The sequence below is a fragment of the Schistocerca nitens genome, chromosome 6, assembly GCF_023898315.1.
Source record: "Schistocerca nitens isolate TAMUIC-IGC-003100 chromosome 6, iqSchNite1.1, whole genome shotgun sequence".
NCBI classification, from domain to species: Eukaryota; Metazoa; Arthropoda; class Insecta; order Orthoptera; family Acrididae; genus Schistocerca; species Schistocerca nitens.
In genome coordinates, this window is record NC_064619.1 from 447,432,618 (window position 1) to 447,448,158 (window position 15,541).

General features: G+C 39.7%; 1 protein-coding gene across 1 annotated transcript in view; it reads left to right on the plus strand.

Annotated features, from left to right (window-relative positions):
* LOC126263188 (COP9 signalosome complex subunit 2) overlaps window positions 1-15,541 on the plus strand; it is a 99,066-nt gene that overhangs the window by 23,644 nt on the left and 59,881 nt on the right. The gene's annotated exons all lie outside the window — the stretch shown is intronic.

Here is a 15,541-nt window from a genome sequence, read left to right on the forward strand (position 1 = left end):
TTTTCCTCAACTATTATTTCATTGTTGTTGTTGTTGTTGTTGTTGTTATTGTGGTCTTCAGTCCAGAGACTGGTTTGATGCAGCTCTCCATGCTACTCTATCCTGTTCAAGCTTCTTCATCTCCCAGTACCTACTGCAACCTATATCCTTCTGAATCTGCTTAGTGTATTCATCTCTTGGTCTCCCTCTACGATTTTTACCCTCCATGCTGCCCTCCAATACTAAATTGGTGATCCCTTGATGCCTCGGAATATGGCCTACCAACTGATCCCTTCTTCTGGTCAAGTTGTGCCACAAATTTGTCTTCTCTCGAATTCTATTCAATACCTCCTCATTAGTTATGTGATCTATCCATCTAATCTTCAGCATTCTTCCGTAACACCACATTTCAAAACCTTCTATTCTCTTCTTGTCCAAACTATTTATCATCCATGTTTCCCTTCCATACATGGCTACACTCCATACAAATACTTTCAGAAACGACTTCCTGACACTTAAATCTATACTCGATGTTAACAAATTTCTCTTCTTCAGAAACGCTTTTCTTGCCTTTGCCAGTCTACATTTTATATCCTCTCTACTTCGACCATCACCAGTTATTTTGCTCCCCAAATAGCAAAACTCGTTTACTGCCTTAAGCATCTCATTTACTAATGTAATACCCGCAGCATCACCCGAATTAGTTAGACTACATTACATTATCCTTGTTTTGCTTTTGTTGATGTTCATCTCATATCCTCCTTTCAAGACACTGTCCATTCCGTTCAACTGCTCTTCCAAGTCCTTTGCTGTCCCTGACAGAATTACAATGTCATCAGCGAACCTCAAATTTTTATTTCTTCTCCCTGGATTTTAATTCCTACTCCAAATTTTTCTTTTGTTTCCTTTACTGCTTGCTCAATATACAGATTGAATAACATCTGGGATAGGCTACAGCCCTGTCTCACTCCTTTCCCAACCACTGCTTCCCTTTCATGCCCCTCGACTCTTATAACTGCCATCTGGTTTCTGTACAAATTGTAAATAGCCTTTCGCTCCCTGTATTTTACCCCTGCCGCCTTCAGAATTTGAAAGAGAGTGTTCCAGTCAGCGTTGTCAGAAGCTTTCTCTATTTCATTATAAATTCAAAAATAGCACTTCTGCCTAATTGGATTTAAGTTTGTTGATCCTTAAAGTGACACTGGTAAAGACGTATACTACTGGTAAACAAATATAGTTACCATGTATAATTGTTTCTCTTGATTTATTGGCATGCATTTTTACCAACTTATACCTCATGGTAGAGTTAAAAATACGTCATAAATTAAACAGGTTTATTCATTACTATTCCCAAAGGATACAGATGTAGAGAAATACGGGATGCAGCAGAACACTGCTAAGAAACTTCCAATAAGATTGGTGAAACTCACAACAGGAAAAGGAGAGCTCTACTGGTAGGTAGGAGTCATGGGAGGGGTGTAAGCCAGCAGCTACCATTTTTGAAATTAGTAAAAAGATACAAAATTAATAACGACAAGTCATTAAAGACACCTTGGATCACTACAGGTATTAGTACCGTCACAGCATGGAAAAAATAAATAATGGCCCAGAAATGTTTTAATATAAACAGCACTGTAACATACTGTAAAAAATCTAGGGATGTGCATATCTTGTAAGAGGAGCTACAAAGCTGCCTGCAGAAAGAAAATGAAAATTTCCTGTGCACAACATCTGGGTAGTCAGAGAACACTTGGTGTACTCGGACATCAAGCTGAAGTGTCAGGTTGTCTTAATAATAAGAAAACCATCTTTGGATTACTGCCATTTGCAATAATTTGAAACATGCAGCAGTAAAAAGAATTGAAGAAACAGTTTGCATTGGAATTAAACAATGTTGATACTGTCATTTTATACTGATGACCATAAAAGATAAACTCAAAATTGGTAATGCTTATGCAAGTATCAAAATTTACAGCACCGCTGTAAAAGTGTCAGGTCTGTTGTTCCAATGTTAACTGCTTAACTCATCAACTGCTGACAAATGGAGAAGTGTCAACAAGTAAAAATAATAGATAACAAAAGGAAGACTGCAGAAAATAATGAAACTTAGGCAACACCTCACTACAGTAATATTGCATTGATAACACATTTCTGATGTTTCTTGATGTAGTAGTAGTAGTAGTAGTAGTAGTAGTAGAAGAAGAAGAAGAAGAGTTTGTGAAACACTAACAAGCCTTGGAAAAAGGTGTGTTCACAGAATTTCCAGCATGTCTTTGGAGCTGCTGCAGGATATGACAATATGTGAGCTTTCGGTGGTGGGGAGGGTTCCAGTTGGTTAGCCACTAGGTCGGCGGAATTGGCTACTGTCACACTGGAAGAGAACCCAACACCGTTAGCTCATATTGCCACCAGCTAAATTTGTTTTTGATGGCTCCAGTCAACCACAGCTCAGACAGCACTCACAAAGGCTGGAAAAACTGCAAGTGCAGTATTCATGAAGCACCAGTATTTCTTTATCACTAAACTCGACACTAATCTCGGCTACAAAGCAGAGCTGCATGTTCCCTTTAGTAACCTGTATGCTTCTTGGAAAGCATTACAACAGAGAATTGCACATCAGACAGACTAGGTAATGAGAGGCCTTATACCAATACCAGCACTGAACAAGGTCATAGATAACATTGCTCACATTACCCAGGGGGCTGTTTCACCTTTGTGGAACACAGTGGATCAATAAGTCATATAGAGTAGCAGCAACAGTAGAGCCTAAGGGAAGTATGTAATGGAAAACTGAAAACCTCAGAGCTAAATTTAATACAGCAGTCATGGAATACAGAGGAATATCTCCTATAGATACTGTGAATTCCCAAGCACATCATCACCATTATACCAGAGTACCTGTCACAAATGCACTTAGTTTTGACGGAGTTTAGACACTTGTCTATGCAGCAACACATTTGAGCAGGTGGAAAGATAGTGCCAGTATATGAACAATGTATTGAGACTACATACCACCTTGGAAAAGATGTCTCACTAATAATACAGGAAATTTTAGGAAAGCTTTTCTAACAGTACCCCTGGGAGGAGGAACACTCTGGAGCATTCCGTGCAGTGTCTCAGAGCCTATGTGGAGGGGAAAGCAAACTCACTGTGCCCTGGACACATTAAGGCACAGCTGACACAAGAATTCTGTGTTCAGTGGCAGCTATGGTCGTTTGTGGAATTCCTGTTCCTCAGTTGAAGGATACCTTTTTTTAATTGAGAGAGATGGATGTCCTGCAGTGCCTCATATTTCACAAAGTATTTAACTCTGCTAAGAAGTACTTCATACAGTGTCTTATGCACATCTTCACACAGCCCATTACGAGCAGATAGGAGGCGAAACAAGCAAAGAGCTTGTAGCCAGCCTTAAAAATGACATACCTGGAGATGTAAGTTTAAAAAAAGAGTTCTTAGGTCAGAAGTTATAGAAGTAAACAGCATAGTTCATGTACTGTAATGAGTTTATACTATTCAGGTGAATGACAGTGAAGAAAACGGAGCTGAAGCAGCAGTTTGTGCAAGCTACAAAGTTGCTCACATTATAGTGATGAGTGGCAAGCTGTTTTCTGTGGGGCTTTTGTAAAATTGTGCATGTTAGCAATTGAAGAATGTTTGTTTCAAAGGCAGCTGCAGGTAATCGAAGGGGTTTGCCTTTCAAAGCATACAGTGTATCGTCTAATCCTCGGCCTCGAAGTGAATTTACCCACAACTCACAAAAGTAAAGACCTTTGTTGCATTTTCACTAGCACTTGACAAAGTCACTGATGTATGTGACTGTGCTCAACCTTCAATATTTGTGGATGGTGTTGGTATGGGGCCGGATGTGGTACCATTCGATTACACTGCAACAGGACTAGATTTTTTTTTTTTTTTGACTGTCGGTGAATCAGTGGACAGCGCCATATGTAGCCACTGACAGTGTGCCACAAATGGTGGGGGGTGTCATCAAGGTTTCGCTTCTCGTTTGAAAAGTAAACACGTGAATGGATTAGGAAAGGATATTGGACTGTTCACCAGAAGGCACTGTGTGCTGAAACAGTGGAACTAAGTGGTGTAATGGAAGTTGTGGTCAGATGTGTGAATTTTGCATGTCATCATGACGTAAATCACCACCATTCCAAAGGATTCTTGAAAGATGAGGAAACAGTGTGGGGCCATACCTAACCACAGCACAGTTCATTGGCAGAATTGAGGAGAAGTGCTTGATGTTTTCTTTGCCATTAGTGAGGAAATAAATCTCTTTTTGGAAATGAAAGGGGAAGAAATTAGTTGCCTAAACTATGTTAAATTGACATCGGACATAAATTTAAATCTGTCATTGCAGGGTAAAGTGTTGCTAATAGTTGACATACACAACTAAATCAGTGTGTTCATAGGAAAGTCAAGTTTGTGTGAGAGGCAGATGGGTAACGGAATTTTAACTTTGTTCAGTTGTCACACTTCTTTAAAATTACCTGAAGGTACCAGTTTCAGTGATTATCAAGCTGAGATAAGGCTGCTCATCATATCTTTTGAATCAAGATTTTGAGAGCTTGAATTTTTGAAATGGAAATGAAATTGTTCTGCACGCCTTTCTCAGTTTCACACAATGATTTACCATCCTCGCTCCAGTTGGGAGTTATTGATCTCCAAAATTCAACTTTGCTGAAAAACAAATACTACAGCAGACTGGACTTCTTATGGTGGTATCGTTCATTACAGCAAAAACATTTCTGAAGCCCCACAAAAATGCCACACAGATCATGTGCATGTTTTGATTTTACATATTCTTGTGAGAGCTTTTCTCTGCAATGAAAAGAATAAAAACTGAGGAACAATCTTTTCTTTAGGATGCGACACTGAAGGCTGTCATCCGCATTAACTCTGCAAACACTTTGACACTTGATATTTCCACTCTCGTTATGGAAAAAAAGTGTAATTTCAGATGACCAATAAACGTAAGCAGTTTCTTTTAAAATAGTTTTTTTTTTTTTTTTTAACTTCCCATTACCCCCATGTAGCATACTGTTATCTCGTAGCCACTAAGAGTAAGACATTGGTGATCATTTAAGGTGCGGCAGGCAGGTCAAAAGGCTTGCCCTGCACCTACTATGCCACAGGCTGCTGGCCCATTTGATTGTTCACAGCGAGTGACAACGCTCCGCAGCTCAACACAGGGCTCTTAAGCTGGAACAGCCTGCTCTGTGTGGAAAAAAGAAGGAAATAGTAAAACACGCATAAAAAGTGGAACACAACACCATCACTATATAAGTTGCTACTGTGGCAATAGCATAAACATTAAGCTGGAAAGTGCCAGACCCAGACAGTATTCAAAATGTCTAGCTTAAACTCTTCGACCTGACTTATGACTATCAGGTTCAGTACCTTTGTTCAGCAGCCAGATATTATCCTCAAGGCCAGGCACAATATACCTTCTGCCAAAACAGAGATCATGACAAATACTACTAACAACATGCTTAAAATTATTTAATTGAATAGATAAAAAAATCTACTCACCAAGTGGCTGCAAAACACACACGTAAGCCTATTGTGATTGGTAAGCTTTTGGAGCCAGTGGCTCTTTCTCCAGGCAGAAAGGTTGAAGGGGAAGGAAGAAGGGTGAAGGAAAAGGACAGGAGAGGTCTAGGAAAAGAGGTAGATTTCGGGAAAGTCACCCAGAACTGCAAGTCAGTGGAGACTTAACCATACTAGATGAGAAGGAAACAACATACTTATGCACATTGTAAAGTGTTGACATCATGTGTAAGGAATATGCTGGATAGACATTTGATGCAAATAAAAATATTACCAGAACAACAAAACTGCTGTGTGAAGGAATCTAAATGTTGCAAAGAACAGCCCATCATAGATTCGGTCATTGTAGAGTGCGCAGCAAATAAAAAACAATTTCAGCTTACAATGATTACAAAAAGAATTTGACTCTGTTCCACATATGTGTGGCTTATTATAGATTTGCAGGTTTTGTAAAATAAACAGTTCAATCACCACCACACTGGAATTGTGGTTTATTCATCTCACGACGTACATTTGCAATCCATTTGGTTTGCATACGGGAGACATGTCAAAAATTTATAATACAGTTACAATGATTTTTACACCAATAAATAATAGGACTAAAATAAATAACAACACTATAATGATATTTCTTGGAATACGTAATACATTGTATCCAGCTCAAATTTCCAGTTCATCGTACATGAATTCACCCACTGAGTAATAACCTTTCGGTATCAGTGCCTCATATAGCTTTCTGTTAAGTGGACCTAAATTCATCTGCATTAACTTGTTCCCTTTTAATTTATTACAAATTTTCATTCCCATGTATTGTGGTACCTGGGCGTATAGTCTGAGGCGGTGTGTGGGGGGCATAAAACATTCTCATCCATTATGAAGCAATATCTTCAGCTCAAAAACAACAAAATAATAATAAGTTAATAACAAAGTAAATTAGATTCATGAGAGGCATATCTCGAGGATGAAAGATTAAGCCAATTTTGGTTTCTTTTAGTACTTCAAAAGTTCTCCTCTGTATCCAGTCCAATTGGATATGGGTTTACCATCGAAAACATCAACTGCTTAAACTGTATGTTAAATCATCTGATGTACATGGATGGCACTTAACTGCAGGCCTCTACAGGTCTACACTCAAACGGGATAGGAACTGAAATTGAGAGTAGAAGAGCAAAATCTGAAATCCTGAACTGTGTTCAAATGTTCCTTTACAAATGGAAAATCCAAGGGTGTTGCCAAAGTTTAATTCTTGTAACACTGCAAATATGACTGATAGATATTAGTGTGAGTGATGTTGATGGAAAGCTGAAATAACTATTATTGAACAAAGCTCAAGAGGCTAATGGCATACCTATCAGATTATATACCAAATTTATGGCCACGTTAGGTTGTCTCTTAACTATAATATACCATACATTACTGAAGTGTAAAACAGTAGATATAGATGCACAGAATTTGGTAGAAAGCATAGGTTGCACTCATCTATGAGACAAGTATCGGAAGTGATACATTAAAGAAACATTCAATATCGTTGACATCCTTCTGTTACAGAATTTTGGTATGTATTCTGATCTCAGATGTAATGAGGTATCTTGAACAGAATGACTCCCTTCATCCCAACCAGCATAAATTGGTTATGAAAAAAGCAGCTCATACTTTTCCCACATAGCATCCTGAAAGCCAGATCAAAGAAATCAGTTCAGTGCTGTATTTCTAGACTTCCGGAAAGCATTCGACTTGATACTACTCTAACTATAATTAATGGAAGTATTATACTAGATATCAAAAGAAATTTGTATCTGGAATGATTATTTCTTTGAGAAGGCACAGCACATTATTTTGACAGGGAATCATTGACTGATATACTGTGTGTGCAGCTATTCACAGAGGTTCAGTGTGGGATGTAATTATGTTACGTCAGTGAAACTTGATAGTATTCCAGTCCATTAATGCATGTTACACTGGAAAAAACTGGTTAAAATTTTGGCCACCACGTGCAAATCTGGCACCGCAAATGCCAGAAAAACTTGTGGAAATATTTCCATATGCAATTGATTAGGAATGGGACATGGGTAGAAAAGGATAACAAGTGAAAATGGCATAATGTTGATTTTATTATTAACCTTTGCTTGCACAGTTTGTTTAATATGATCTCTGGAAATATCGAGGATATGCTGAATCTGTAAAACTACGTGATCAACAATTGCTTGTAGCAGCTCCAATGGAAGCTAAGCAACATCCTTAAGGGGTGTTCTTTTAGGTATTCCCCCAGCTAAAAGTCACATGGATCAGGTGATCTTGCAGGCCATGCATCTGGAAAATGTCTAGAGAGTATGGAAGCTTGCATTAAGCAGATTGTTCAGTGGGTGAGGACATGAGGTGGTTTCCACACAGTAGTGCTCTCCCAAAGTGGGAATCACATGTACAAAAAAGTCTTGACAACATGCAGACATCATGGTACATCTGACTGGGGCCTCTGGTTGTATTCTTTACGAAGAAGAATGAAACAAGAGTAAATATGCTTGTGAATCCACACCACATAGTCAAATATGAGTGCAGTTGCTTTTTATACACAACACACAATTTAACAGTACTCTAAATTTGCCAGTGCTGTGTATTAACTGCAACCTGCAGTGTTGTAACATGTACTTCATCACTCCATAGAACACTGCCGGGCCACATGTCATCAATTTCAATCTCTGCCAGGATTCGAGGAGCAAATCCAGAATGTTGCTGCAGATCATGAGGTTTCAGTTACTGCACTGTCTGGATCATGTGCGGGTGCCAGTGTAAAATAGACCACAAAACTTGCCATACTGTTGACCATGGGATGGACAATTCTCATGACACTGCACGAGCACAAGCACCAGTATTTCGGGAGCACGTGCTGCATCATCAGTTACAGCAGTAGCAACCTCGTCAATAACTTCCACTGGGATTGGACACCTTAGTCTTCCAGGTGCCACACCAAGCTCACACATGTTTTCAAATTGCATTATCTTCTTCTTTAAACCATTTAATAACATTGGGCCTCTCCTCAGACCTTTCAGTCAGTGGTACTCTCTCACTGCAGCACCGTAATTGCTGCTGTTCACGTAAAACAGTTTCACTAACATTGCACGGTCTGTCTTCTTGATAGTCATACTGTTCACTCGTGCTGTGGCATGTCAAATGACAGCTTGGATGTCATACTATCATATACTATATAGTGCCAGAGTCGCACCTGCAATTGGAACTAATTTTTCTGCAGTGTAAATCAGTTCCGTATAATGCATTAGCACATTTACCAAGTTTTGGTGCCCTACAATAACTACAGCCCACAATGGGCCTCTGTGAGTAAATGCACTTTGATTACGACCAACTGGTAGAAGCAACATAGGGTGTCCCAGGCAAGTGTGTCGAGACCCTTTGTGTTAAAGTTATATATTTAATGACACATCAGACAATGTTAATAGTATTGCAGCGTGGCGGGTTAAAAGTCGTGTTGTGTTGCGCAATTGTTTGACCACTGTCTTTCGTTGTACTGTGCGCTACAAAAAGTTCCACCTACCCCAGTACGGCGTCTGGTCACCAGCCCGATTCTCTGCATACTTAGATATTGTTCAGATAATGTTAAAGCAGCGTTGAAGAAAAACATTGTCAATATTTACATTTGCAAAGTCTGCCTAAACTCTGGTAGCAAGCTATCCTGTAGTATCTTATAACGATTTTCAGGTGGAGGGCGATTGCTTCATTCTTTTAAAGAAAATGTCAAAATTCTGCAACAAGTTCTTTATTTAAGATTCAAAATTAAAGAATTAGCCATCAGCCTGTATTTATTCAAACGACTAATATCAATGTCCTCAGCTCACAGTTCATACAACCCAGTATACATGCACGACAGCCAGAAATGTACTTAAGTCTGACCCGAATTACTATGTGATCTACAGTCGATGCTCTGTTACAATATATGAGATTGACATTGGTCTTCTTTTTTTCAGTGGATTTCTAATAAAGAAACTGCTCGCCAACTATTCCATAGATGAATATGAAACATGCCATGCGGAATTCTACAAAGGCCGAAAGTTCACACGTATTTATCTTTCCAACTAAACACTTCACAAAGCTCAAATTACCACAGTCTGTCCGTAAATGAAACTGCTTTCGCGGCAATACCATCCAGACGTGAAATACCAGTAACTTCTTCATTTTACTCATAACATAGACGGACACATCCAACATGAACTGTACGTCCGATAACTAGCCAACGACTCCTTCGTGCCGTTCCTTCCAGGGCCTATAACTACTTGATAGACTGCGGGAAATGCTTAACTCTGATTGGTTGTTCAGAATGACTAGCCAATCAAAACAATCCTTAGAGTTATATCTTGCGCCAAAACTGTCCTACACCAATCAATATTCACAGATGCATTTACGTCACTGCATCATGCAAATCTTAATAAAATGTTTAACAAAACCAAACAAAAAGAAAACTAATCTTGAAATGACTTTAGAAAATCGTTACTCTGCATACGTGTATTCCGGCTGCCTTCTTACAAAAGCAAGTACCCTTGGACATGTGTCACAGCAAGGTAGGGAAATTATAGCTTTCATTGCAACTGCTTGCTTCACACTTTGCCATGACATAGTTATGTAATGTTTAACATCAGATAATATTGAATCTTTACATATGTCCCACATATACACTCTCACTCACTCTCATTTATTCACACAACAAAACAAATAGTTACTAAATAAATATTAATTCTTTCTGCTGTTACGAAAATGAAAAATAGTGAATGTTTTTAATTATAAAAAATCTAAATAAATTGTTCTGCCATTTAGTGAACTTCAGTAATAATTCCAAATGATACTAAAAGACAAACTGCTATGAATCCTAACTGACTTTAATCTTATAAGTGTTTGTTTTTGGTAATTGTCTCTAAATCTGAAAGTGTTTTGGCTAGATAGCTGAGATTTTTAATACCACTTTCCTTTTAATAACAAAGGGCTGTATATCGACTTTTAACAAAATTGAATAATATTTAATACTGTTGATTTAGATTCTTAGGGGCTTGAATATTCTGTCGCTTGAACTAACACAGGTTGCGCTTCCCACGACTAGGTAGTCTAGCGACAGCCAATGGCTCCAAAGCTACGAGCCTGTACTTCAAGGTAGCTTAGTGCAGTAAAATGCTATTGTGTATTGACTCTTGACGTTACAGTACCCTTATCATTTTTGCAGATGATGCAGCTATTTATTATGAAGTTCCATCTGAAAAAAGCTGCATGAGTGCGTAGGTAGATCTTCATGAAGTTTCCAAATAGTGTGACAGTCTGCATCTTGCTTTTAATGGACATAAATATAAAAGTTGTGTACTTCCCAAAATGTCAAACGTAATAAAGTGCTGTTGTTGACATTGATATCTTCAGTCCAAAGACACATTTGATGTAGCTCTCCACACTAGTGTATCCTGTGCAAGCCACTTTCTCTCCCCATAACTGGTGCAGTGTACGTCCATTTGAACCTGCTAACTGTAATCAAGCCTTGGTCTCCCTCTACAATTTTTACTCCATGCTACCCTGCATTACAGAATTGATGATTCTCTGATACTTCAGGATGTGTCTTTATCAACCAAGCCCTTCTTTTAGTTGAGTTGCGTTATGAATTTTACTGCTCCCCAATTTGATCCACTACATCCTCATTCTATGCCTACAGTATCAATGAGTCACAGTTGGAATAGATGAACTTGTGAAATACCTGGATGTAACAACTTGCAGGAATGTGAAATGGAGCAATCACATAAACTCAGTCATATGCTCAGAACTTTGGTTTTTACTCAAATATATAGGACAAATACCAGGAAGGTCTGACAAGGTACATTGAACATAAAACGGTCATCAGTTATCTCACCAAAGCCTACTTTGAGTTTCAAGAACCAGTATGAAGTGAAGAATATAGGATTGTATTACAGCCCTGTATCCTTTGCTCCTGTACTTGTTGGGTGAAGAGATTATTAGTGCAAGTACAGTGCACACAGAAACATTTCGGCACTTTCTCCCTGTGCTCCCATACATGAATGGTATGGGAAGAAATCATATTATGTTGTACTATGGGAAGCACCCTCTGCCACACACTTCAATGTGGTTTGCTGAATATGGATGTAGATGTAAAAGGAAAAAGAAAATTGACTTGAAAAAGTTCTAATGTTCTGATATTACTATTAAAGAGAATGGCTTGCCAGCACTTACTTTCAGGGCGCATATTCCAAATAGTGCTAAAATACACATTTAGAAGGAAGGAAGATGAGGAGGAGGAGGGGGGGGGGCACTGTACCTAGCTGTTGGAACTGTTAGTTCCTTTCTCAGGGAAGAAGGGAAAGATTGGTGAAGGTGGGAAGGACAGGCAAGTAACTCAGACTGATGTTGAGAGGAGCCCACCTGTTCATACGGCACTTGTTTATTCACTCAGCAGTTATAGCCATTAGTTTTTATTAGACTGCAAATCACTTTTTTTTCTCCTCCCAGAATGACAGAAATTGTAAGAGTCTTAGTAAAGTCTCTGAATTAGATGTTGATAATAAAATAAATTTAAAAAGTGAAATTTGTGTAATGAAAGAATTTGAGCAACTATAAATTGGAAGAATGGGTGGTTACTTGAAACACCAAGAAATGAATGATGTAACAAAATATCCAAATGCCACAATTCTGTAGGAGTACAGTGGCTTGCTGATTACAGATGTAACAAGTTATTCCTTGACTGAAAGACAGAAAATACCAGGAAGATATCACTTTGTATTGAAATGCTAATTTTGGGCATGTAAACTGTAAATAAGAGCAAAGTCACAATGCATCAGTTTATTATCTCTCAGCTATGTGGTTACAGTTGATTTAAATTGTAAATAGATTTTTGACAATACTCTTCATATTCTTCACCATTTAATGGAATGTTCTTTTCCAGAACACCAGACAAAATGAATAGAGACTTTTGAACAGCAGCTTTTTTATTTAATGTGTAACTGCAATGAGGGATTTGATGCAAGCTGTGAAAAATAACATCTTCTTATATTGTAAGCAATACTGCAGACAGTAGTTTAAAATTCAATATAAGTTATGGTAGAAGATGATTTTCTCTTGTTATTTGAAATTTTAAAGGTGGAGGAAACTTATATCTCCTCTAATGCAAAAGTAAATCCAAATAAAAGGCCACAAATATATTATGGTGTTGTTTACATACATTTTTACACCATATTTTTCTTTTCCTTTTGTAACAGCTATCTATTGTTGTTGTCTTTGGTCTTCACCCAGTTGAGAGTGTATGTTACTTTGAGCATGCATTCAATTTCACATTTGGCTTTAAAAATAGACGTTAACCTCCCTATATATATAAAAACAGATATGATGTGACTTACCAAACGAAAGTGCTGGCAGGTTGATACACACACAAACATACATACAAACTTTACAAATGTCTGCTTGTGTCTGTGTATTTGCGGATGGATATGTGTGTGTGTGTGTGTGTGTGTGTGTGTGTGTGTGTGTGTACCTGTCCTTTTTTTCCCCCCTAAGGTAAGTCTTTCCGCTCCCGGGATTGGAATGACTCCTTACCCTCCCCCTTAAAACCCACATCCTTTCGTCTTTCCCTCTCCTTCCCTCTTTCCTGATGAAGCAACCGTTGGTTGCGAAAGCTTGAATTTTGTGTGTATGTTTGTGTTTGTTTGTGTGTGTATCAACCTGCCGGCGCTTTCGTTTGGTAAGTCATATCATCTTTGTTTCTAGATATATTTTTCCCACGTGGAATGTTTCCCTCTAATAGAGGGAAACATTCCCTGTAGCAAAAATATATCTAAAAACCAAGATGATGTGACTTACCAAATGAAAGTGCTGGCAGGTCGACAGACACACAAACATACACACAAAATTCAAGCTTTCGCAACAAACTGTTGCCTCATCAGGAAAGAGGGAAGGAGAGGGAAAGACGAAAGGATGTGGGTTTTAAGGAAGAAGGTAAGGAGTCATTCCAATCCCGGGAGCGGAAAGACTTACCTTAGGGGGAAAAAAGGACGGGTATACACTCGCGCGCACACACACACACATATCCATCCACACATATACAGACACAAGCAGACAAATTTAAAGACCAATATGTCTGCTTGTGTCTGTATATGTGTGGATGGATATGTGTGTGTGTGTGCGAGTGTATACCCGTCCTTTTTTCCCCCTAAGGTAAGTCTTTCCCCTCCCGGGATTAGAATGACTCCTTACCTTCTTCCTTAAAACCCACATCCTTTCGTCTTTCCCTCTCCTTCCCTCTTTCCTGATGAGGCAACAGTTTGTTGCAAAAGCTTGAATTTTGTGTGTATGTTTGTGTTCGTTTGTGTGTCTGTCGACCTGCCAGCACTTTCATTTGGTAAGTCACATCATCTTTGTTTTTATATATACAAAGATGATGTGACTTACCGAACGAAAGCACTGGCAGGTCGATAGACACACAAACAAACACAAACACACACACAAAATTCAAGCTTTCGCAACAAACTGTTGCCTCATCAGGAAAGAGGGAAGGAGAGGGAAAGACGAAAGGATGTGGGTTTTAGGGGAGAGGGTAAGGAGTCATTCCAATCCCGGGAGCGGAAAGACTTACCTTAGGGGGAAAAAAGGACGGGTATACACTCGCGCACACACACACATATCCATCCACACATATACAGACACAAGCAGACATATTTAAAGACAAAGAGTTTGGGCAGAGATGTCAGTCGAGGCAGAAGTGAAGAGGCAAAGAAGATGTTGAATGACAGGTGAGGTATGAGTGGCGGCAACTTGAAATTAGCGGTGATTGAGGCCTGGTGGGTAACGGGAAGAGAGGATATATTGAAGAGCAAGTTCCCATCTCCGGAGTTCGGATAGGTTGGTGTTGGTGGGAAGTATCCAGATAACCCGGACGGTGTAACACTGTGCCAAGATGTGCTGGCCGTGCACCAAGGCATGTTTAGCCACAGTGTGATCCTCATTACCAACAAACACTGTCTGCCTGTGTCCATTCATGCGAATGGACAGTTTGTTGCTGGTCATTCCCACATAGAATGCATCACAGTGTAGGCAGGTCAGTTGGTAAATCACGTGGGTGCTTTCACATGTGGCTCTGCCTTTGATCGTGTACACCTTCCGGGTTACAGGACTGGAGTAGGTGGTGGTGGGAGGGTGCATGGGACAGGTTTTACACCGGGGCAGTTACAAGGATAGGAGCCAGAGGGTAGGGAAGGTGGTTTGGGGATTTCATACGGATGAACTAACAGGTTACGAAGGTTAGGTGGATGGCGGAAAGACACTCTTGGTGGAGTGGGGAGGATTTCATGAAGGATGGATCCATTTCAGGGCAGGATTTGAGGAAGTCGTATCCTTGCTGGAGAGCCACATTCAGAGTCTGGTCCAGTCCCGGAAAGTATCCTGTCACAAGTGGGGCACTTTTGTGGTTCTTCTGTGGGGGATTCTGGGTTCGAGGGGATGTGGAGGTGGCTCTGGTTATTTGCTTCTGTACCAGGTCGGGAGGGTAGTTGCGAGATGCGAAAGCTGTTGTCAGGTTGTGGGTGTAATGGTTCAGGGATTCCGGACTGGAGCAGATTCGTTTGCCACGAAGACCTAGGCTGTAGGGAAGGGACCGTTTGATGTGGAATGGGTGGCAGCTGTCATAATGGAGGTACTGTTGCTTGTTGGTGGGTTTGATGTGGACGGACGTGTGAAGCTGGCCATTGGACAGGTGGAGGTCAACGTCAAGGAAAGTGGCATGGGATTTGGAGTAGGACCAGGTGAATCTGATGGAACCAAAGGAGTTGAGGTTGGAGAGGAAATTCTGGAGTTCTTCTTCACTGTGAGTCCAGATCATGAAGATGTCATCAATAAATCTGTACCAAACTTTGGGTTGGCAGGCCTGGGTAACCAAGAAGGCTTCCTCTAAGCGACCCATGAATAGGTTGGCGTACGAGGGGGCCATCCTGGTACCCATGGCTGTTCCCTTTAATTGTTGGTA